Source organism: Peromyscus maniculatus, chromosome 2 (assembly GCF_049852395.1).
Source record: "Peromyscus maniculatus bairdii isolate BWxNUB_F1_BW_parent chromosome 2, HU_Pman_BW_mat_3.1, whole genome shotgun sequence".
NCBI classification, from domain to species: domain Eukaryota; kingdom Metazoa; phylum Chordata; class Mammalia; order Rodentia; family Cricetidae; genus Peromyscus; species Peromyscus maniculatus.
The window spans coordinates 41,075,696-41,083,620 of record NC_134853.1 but is presented as its reverse complement, the minus strand read 5'-3'; the positions used below and the strand labels follow the sequence as shown (position 1 = coordinate 41,083,620).

The window sequence follows — 7,925 nt, the reverse complement described above, 5'->3', positions numbered from 1 at the left end:
ATGAGGTAGGAAGAGCCAGATAATCACACATCTTAAATGTGTTTAAGAAATTTGAAATTGGGTTGAAATACTGGGAAAACATTGGTTAAATTGGTTTAGAGTAGAATCCAACATTTTTGTATGTCCTCATAACCTTGATAATCTAAACTGATATTTTACTTTCTTAAAATAATGTCTTAAGTACATAAAATTGAGACTGAAGAAATGGCTCATTGGTTAAGAGTGCTTGATATTCTTGTAGAGGATCTGGGTTTGGTTCCCAGCATCCACATTAGGCAGCTTATGATTGGTACTCTCTTCTGCAGAAGAGATTGGTTCTCTCTTGTCAGGTCCCAGCATATATGCCTCCTCCCAACACACAATTAAAATGAAAATAAACATATAAAATAATATACATATAATTATATACGCAACAAATTACAGTGACAGTTTCCAACACATGTGCTTTGTGTTGTTAGCAAGGCCACAGCTGCTTACATTCCCTATGTTCTACATTTGTAGCTGAAGAAATACTATACATACGTACGTAAGTTATAGGTTAGTGAAAAGCAAGTTTTGACTTTTTCTCTCCATCTCAATTTATGATTCTGGGTCTTACCTAGAGTCAGTGCCTGTTTTTGTTTGTCTCAGGTTAAAAACTCTGTGGGTAATTTGGTTTGACATGTCATTGGCTCATTATTCTTAAGCACAACAAAGATCTGTTCTAGATCAATATCTGTCACACTGGCATGCCAAAAGCCACCCCATTGTCTTGCAAATTGACAACCTGAGAAGCCTAGAGAATGAAGAAAGCATGAGGCACCTTTCATCTGGATATAAGAAGCTCTGAAGTAAAAATCAGATGAAATGCCATGTGTAATTTTTTCATATTTTTATTAAGCATTCTTTCCTTTAATTTTTTAAAACATCAGATCTTAAGGTAAAGCACAAAAGAATGAAGCTCATAAAACAGCATGAACACATACAATTTATTTATTCCAAAACTAAATGAATTTACAAATGATGTCTGATAACTCCAGGCATGACACTCAGAGAGAGAAGAAAAGGTATATTTTGAACCCAAGCTGAGCAAGTCAATTATTGAGTGAATCACAGTAAGTAGCCTTCTCTAGTTGTTGCCTAGACACAGGGATTTAAACTGATGCTTCCCATTCGTTGGTGACTCACAAAAGTTAAATAAAAACAGAAGCAAGCAAATTTAGTTAATTTGATGTTACATTTGATCCTAGAGAATGGGTTACTTCCTCATGACATGGATTTTTTTAGCTCTAACTACCAAATTCTCCAAGTTGAAACAACCAGAGTCAGGAGAATAAATATTTGTGGGCCACACAGATATGCATTTGCTGTTTATATAGCTCACAGATTTTATGATTAGTATTAGTATGGCTGAAGGCTTATGTATGTTTATAAATTAGCATTTTAGCTGTTGTCTTAGAGTTTCTACTGCTGTGAAGAGATACCATGACCACAGCAACTCTTATAAAGGAAAAAAATTAATTCAGGGCTTGCTTACAGTTTCAGAAGTTTAGTCAATTATCATCATGGTGCAACACGATGATGTGCAGGCAGACATGGTGCTGGAGAAGTAGTTGAGAGTCTTGACATCTTGACTCTCAGGCAACAGGAAGTGGTCTGTCTCACTGGGCATGGCTTAAGCATATATGAGACCTCAAAGCCCACCTCCACTATGACACATTTCTTCCAACAAAGCCACACATACTCTAACAAAGCCACACCCCCTAATCATGCCACTCTCTTTGGGAGCCATTTTCTTTCAAATCAGCACAGCTGTGGAGTATTGGTTTCTCAAGACTGAATTGTTTTCTCGTTGCTAGCTAGGGTTTATTGAAGGCTTACTATCCCCCAAGACACTGTTCTGATACTTTACATGGACTTGACTTTCTTGATTCTATAGTATCATTAATCCTATTTCATAGAGAGTAAAACCCAGGCAACAAACGCTTCAGTGACTTTCTCCACACAGCCCATTAAAAGTGGACTTGGAAGGACATTTAGACTTGAGTTTGTCCATCTGCCTATCTACATAATCCCAGAACCATCATTTGCTCGTTCTTGCTGTCTGTCTCCCACTGACTCCCATTGTAAGAATGAATAGAATCCAGGACCTGTATATGCTTGGCAAAACACTCCACCACACAAGTCACACCACAGAAATAACCCCTGTGTTATTTTATAACAACTTGTGAAGCTGGATAAGAGTGGATAAGTAACTGATTAATAAATGTTAAAAATTTTCCCTACATTTACTTCCAAAATGCAATAAGATGAAGTCACAAGTTATGGACACAGAAATTCAATAGTGATGGATGGATGTTGAAGAACCATAAACATGTGTTGTTTTATTCTCAACAGAAACATGTAATACTATCAAATCACAACCAAGGGTCTGAAGTGAACATGAGTTGGTCAATGTCTAGATAAGTGAGCTTTGGCTTATTTGAGTAGCCTGCTAAATTATTTGATTTCTGTCAGACTGCACATTTTGTTAAGAAGCAAATAATTGACATTTGAGATACTTAAATTTCTTACCCTCTTGTCTGTCCTTTACTTTTGTATTCTTCTGGAGGAGACAACCCACTTATGCTCAGGCCCTGACTCACTGGCCCATCCATTTGTGAAAACTCCTAGATGCTATTTCACAGGTTTCTTGTTCTATTTCTCCTCAGTTTCTAGTTGTTATTGTTAATTGACTCTCTATCACTGTGGCAAATACCTAATGTTTATTTTGGTGCATGATCCAGACCATACTTGCTTGGCCCCTTTGTTGTTAAGCCTCTGTGGGGGCCCAAACCATGATGCTGTACTTATGTTAGTGCCTTAGCAAAGCTGTGCTCTTCCTAGCAGCCAAGAAGAAAGGGAGAGAGGAAGGGGCCCCAGCCCATCATCTCAACACACCCCCAAGGGCCACACTGCTTTCCCTAGACTTCACTTACTGCTACCCCTGAATGGTGTCACAGATAGGCATATTTTTAAAAATATTTATGAAAATTTGTGGGTTAGGGAGTTCTTTGGGATGGAGTCTCACTTTGTAGCCCAAACTAGGCTTGAACATGTGATTTCTGCCTCTGTGCTGGGATTGCAGATAAATGTCACCATGGTCTTTTTTTTTCCCTCACCTTAAACAAATATAATCACATTGAACACATTTCACCACTTTCCATTTGCACACATTTCTGAAATGCAGTTTTTTTTAAAACTGTTTCTGTCCTAATGTTCCCATGTCAGCTAGAGGCATGATCTATAGAATGATCTTCTGAAGCAGTTTTCCAAGGGGAATTCCAGGGCCAACAAATGCTGTAAAAAGTGTCTCAGTGGGTGAAGGTGCCTGCTACTGAGGATGATGATCTGATTTCAATCTCTGGAACCCACATCACAGAAGAAAAGAACTGGCTCTCCCAGTGACTTACACACACACACACACACACATACATACATACACATACACACACACACACACACACACACACACACACACACACACACATCACATGCTATAACACTCACATACCCACCTAACTTCCAAAGCACTCAATAAATAAATGTAAAATAATGTTTAAAAATTTAAATTAGTGAATCACAAATGAATGAACATTTTTAAAAGATTTAACTTATTTTGAATATAAAGTATATTTATATATGTACATTTGAAAAGAAAACAGTAGACTTTTTAAAAAGATTAATTTTTAAAAATTTATGTGTGTGTGTAGCCACATGTATCTCAGTACCAATGAGAGCCATCAGAAGGTGTCGGATCAGTTACAGATGGATGTGAGACACCTGACATGGGTGTTAGGAACTGAACTCTACGAGATGAGCATGTACCAGGGTATCACCTTTGCAAGTCCCATTAAGTGTTTTAAAGAGCAGCTTTGCTGAAATGAAACTTATAGACCACACAAAATCATGACTGTATTCTGGTTGGAGAAAAGTTGCAACTAGAAAGTATTGTAATGACCTGAATATCAACAGCACAGTGAGTGGATTCGAGACTGTATAAGTACCTTGAGGTTTCTTTAACCTGCAAAAAGAACTTTTAGATATGAGAAACTTAAAAGGTGTCAGTTTTATTGACCTGTACTTTATAGTTTCTGCCTTTGAAAAATATTTTGTGATTGAAAGGTTGGTTCCTGACTGGTGGCAGTGGCACTATCTGGGGAGGCTTTGGAGACTTTAGTAGGTGAGCCTAGCTGGAGAGTCTGCTCTTAGGAACTGTATCTTGCCCCAGGCTCTTCTCTCTGCTGTTCTCTCTGTTTTTTGGATGCCATGATGCTGACTGCTCTTTTCTGCTAGCCCTCTCTACCATGATGCTGAAATGTATGCTAAGTTACTGTTTCTTCCCTTGTGTTGCTTATATAAGATATTTGGTCACAGCAATGTGAAAAGACCTAATACAGAAAAGAACATATATTCTAGAACTGTATATGTAGAAGATCATTGCTTTGCCTAAACCTGATCATGTGGTCTTAAAGTCCATGGAGTGGGCTTGTGGAGAGAATTTGGAGAAAGCTCACAATTCTGTAAGCAGAACACAGAAGGATGTGTTGATGGAAACTCACAACACCTAAATGCCAATGGCAGTATGCATGCAGGTCTCCAGTTTCTTCTCCCCTCCCAACTCTAGCCAAGATGTCTGACACAAGGATGATTTCAGATGCAATGATAGGAAGGTGATGACCTGGATACTCCAAAGACCATAACTTGGAGGCAAATGTGGATTTGGAAAATGAGTATTGTAATACCAGAGCATTAATAACGATCCCAAAGCCTCGTCTCAAGGTTTTCGAACTAGAAGCTGAAGGAGAAGTAGAAGAGCAACATAGACAAACTTTCCAAAGATGAAAAGCTACAGCAGCTGTTGGCCTGTGTTCCAAGTGCAAATAGAAGACTAGTCTGAAAAAAAAAATCTATGAATTCTATTCTCGAGTATATCTGTACTTCCAACAAAATGGATGCACTGCAAGGATTTTATAAAACAACACTGGAAGCTTTGAAAACTGTAAGACTGACAAACACAAAGCTTAGAAAATTATATTTAGAGAAGAATTATATTTAGAATATTATATTTAGGGAAGAATGTAGCTAGAGTTTTCCTGCCTTGCCCACAGTCAGGACAAATCTTTGTCACCCGCCAGTCCCACAGCCGCTCAGACCCAACCAAGTAAACACAGAGACTTATATTGCTTACAAATTGTATGGCCGTGGCAGGCTTCTTGCTAACTGTTCTTATAGCTTAAATTAATCCATTTCCATAAATCTATACCTTGCCACGTGGCTGGTGGCTTACCGGCACCTTCACATGCTGCTGGTCATGGTGGCAGCTGGCAGTGTCTCTCTGCCTCACCCTTCTGCTTCTCCGAATTCTCCTCTCTCCTTGTCCCACCTACTTCCTGCCTGGGCACTGGCCAATCAGTGTTTTATTTATTGACCAATCACAGCAATTTGACATACAGACCATCCCACAGCAGAAGAATATGGAAAATTTCAACAAGGTTTATGCCAGAATGATGATGGTGAGGATGACCTGAAAAAAGGGTATCCAGTTATTAAAAACATAGGGTTTAGAAATTCAAATATATATAACACAGAAAAATAACAAACCCTTCATATTGAGTCCATCATCCCTCACCCACTGATTGTGGAATCCTCAGAGAATGTGGTATAAAGTGTAGTTAAGAGAAGGTCATTTGAAAAGATATACACATTTTTTTTCAGCCTACAATAATTATGATGAATCAGAAAGTCCAAGACATAGTACTTGTTTAAACCTTTGATCTTAACAAATATGCTAATGAAACCAGGAATAGATGCATTTGACTCACGGGAGGGTAATTTGTATAAAAATGATGCAGAAGTTCTAGCTGTGATGGCTTGGTAAATGTCTACTAGAGTAATGACATCACTACATTAGAAAAAATTCTAAGAATGAACCACAGCAACGTCATGGATGATCCCCTCACATAAGTACATACTGCACAACTCTTATGAAACAACAGAACATAAGTATTCATAAAATTAATTAAATCTTGCACCAGAATATATAGCTGTATTTCTAAGGAGTTAAAACACCAATGTAGCAGATACAGAAAGCTTGCTCCTGCAGTACATATTGGATAATAGCTTTCATGGCCAAAATGATCCAGCCAACCAACTTGTTGAATTGGATTGTCAGCAGAAGGGTGGTGCATGATGTTCTACTGCACAAGATAAATTCTCTGAACTAGGCTATGGTCAGTAAAGTGCCTTAATGGAGAACAAGCTCTGCAGACACGCTTAAGGCACCAGTGCCAAGGTATGATTCAAAAAGGGCTGGAGGAGCAGAACTCCTGTCTGTGGCTGAGTCTTGAAAATGTGACAGACATGCTTTGTTGATCAACTGGTTTGCATTTTGCTGCTGAATTATTCAAAGAAAAACAGCTTTCATCTCCAAAAGAACAAAACTCTGTGGAATTTATACTGTATTGACATATTCCACACATGTGACATTATGATATTTTGTCATGAGGAACATAACCAAAGAGATGATCTGTGTATGTATTTAAATACACTGACATGCCGCTGTTAATTAAGATTTGTTTGTTTAATTGATTGCTTGTTTTTGTTATTTGATTTCTTTTTCAGACAGGGTCTTACTTTGTAGCTTTGGCTGGCCTGGAACTGGCTATGTGGACCAGGCTGACCCTAAACCCCTAGAGATCTGCCTAGCTAGGCCTCCCAACTGCTAAAGTTAAAGGCATGTATCACCTGTCTGCTCATTAGTTAATTTAGACATATTTACCTGCAGAAATTCTCTGACAAATGACCTGTAGTAGTTTGGTACTCATACTCTTTTGAACACTTCTTTTTTCCATGTATAAATTAAAAATATTTGCTGCAATTTGCAAAATATCAATTCTTCAAAAAATGTGTAGATGCCTTTATGTTCCTGAGGTGAGTAAAGCCTAGTAAACCCATAATTATAGCAGCTCAGGGCTCATGCAGCAAAATAAATAGTGAAGCTCAGAAATTACCTGCTTCTTGGTGGTTTTTATTACATTTGGTATTGTTTTTATTTTTTAGTACCTTAGACATTCCAGATTATTTTGTCTTCAGTTAAGATTTTAAAAACAAACGAACAAAAAGAACATTTTTGTTTGTTTTTGAGATAGGGCCTCACTATGTAGCTCCTGCTGGCTTGAAACTCAGTGTACAGATCAACTTGGCCTCACACTCACAGAATCCACCTGCCTGCTGAGTACAAGAGAAGCAGCTATGTGGATTGCAACTGAGACCATAGAGTTAGGACAGCCCAGATCCATTCATGCTCACATCATGAAACCATGTGCCTGGATGCTAGACAGAACTATAGGACTTAATGTTTACTTTGCTGGGTCTGGTCTTGCTTTGATCTGACCTTCTGTGGGATTGATCTTGTATGCTATTCTTCTGTTCTTCTCTTTTGGAATAGAAATATTTACTCTGGGCTTAGGCACTTGGACAATGTTAAAAGTGATAAGACTTTGGAATCTCTTGGAAATGGACCAAATAAATTTTGTGTTAGATGATCATCAAATGTTGGGTGCCAGGTAAAATGTTCATGCTTGAATATGCCATGTGCCTGGCCTGCAACTGTGGCCCTAACTTAGAAGGTTCTAAGCTTAAGGAGGTAGGTCCTAGGTGAAGAAAGTGGGTAACAGCATATTCTTAGAGGCTATATCTTTGGTCCCTCTCTGCCTGTCAGTCAGCTCCCTGGCCACTATGATGTGAACTGTTTAACCTCACCAGACCTTCTCTACCATGGTGTACCAAAACCCCAGAAACCACAAACTAAGCAAGCCCTTCCTCTCTTAAGTAATTGCTGTCAGGTTTTTGTTTATAGAAAACAAGAAGAACAAAAGTTACCCGGTGCTTTCATTTACTCATTT

At 38.4% G+C, this 7,925-nt stretch overlaps 1 pseudogene; it reads left to right on the top strand.

Moving 5' to 3' along the window:
• Window positions 1–4,698: 4,698 nt before the first annotated feature.
• Window positions 4,699–6,211, top strand: LOC102916684 (COP9 signalosome complex subunit 2 pseudogene; annotated as a pseudogene).
• The last annotated feature ends 1,714 nt before the right edge of the window (window positions 6,212–7,925 follow it).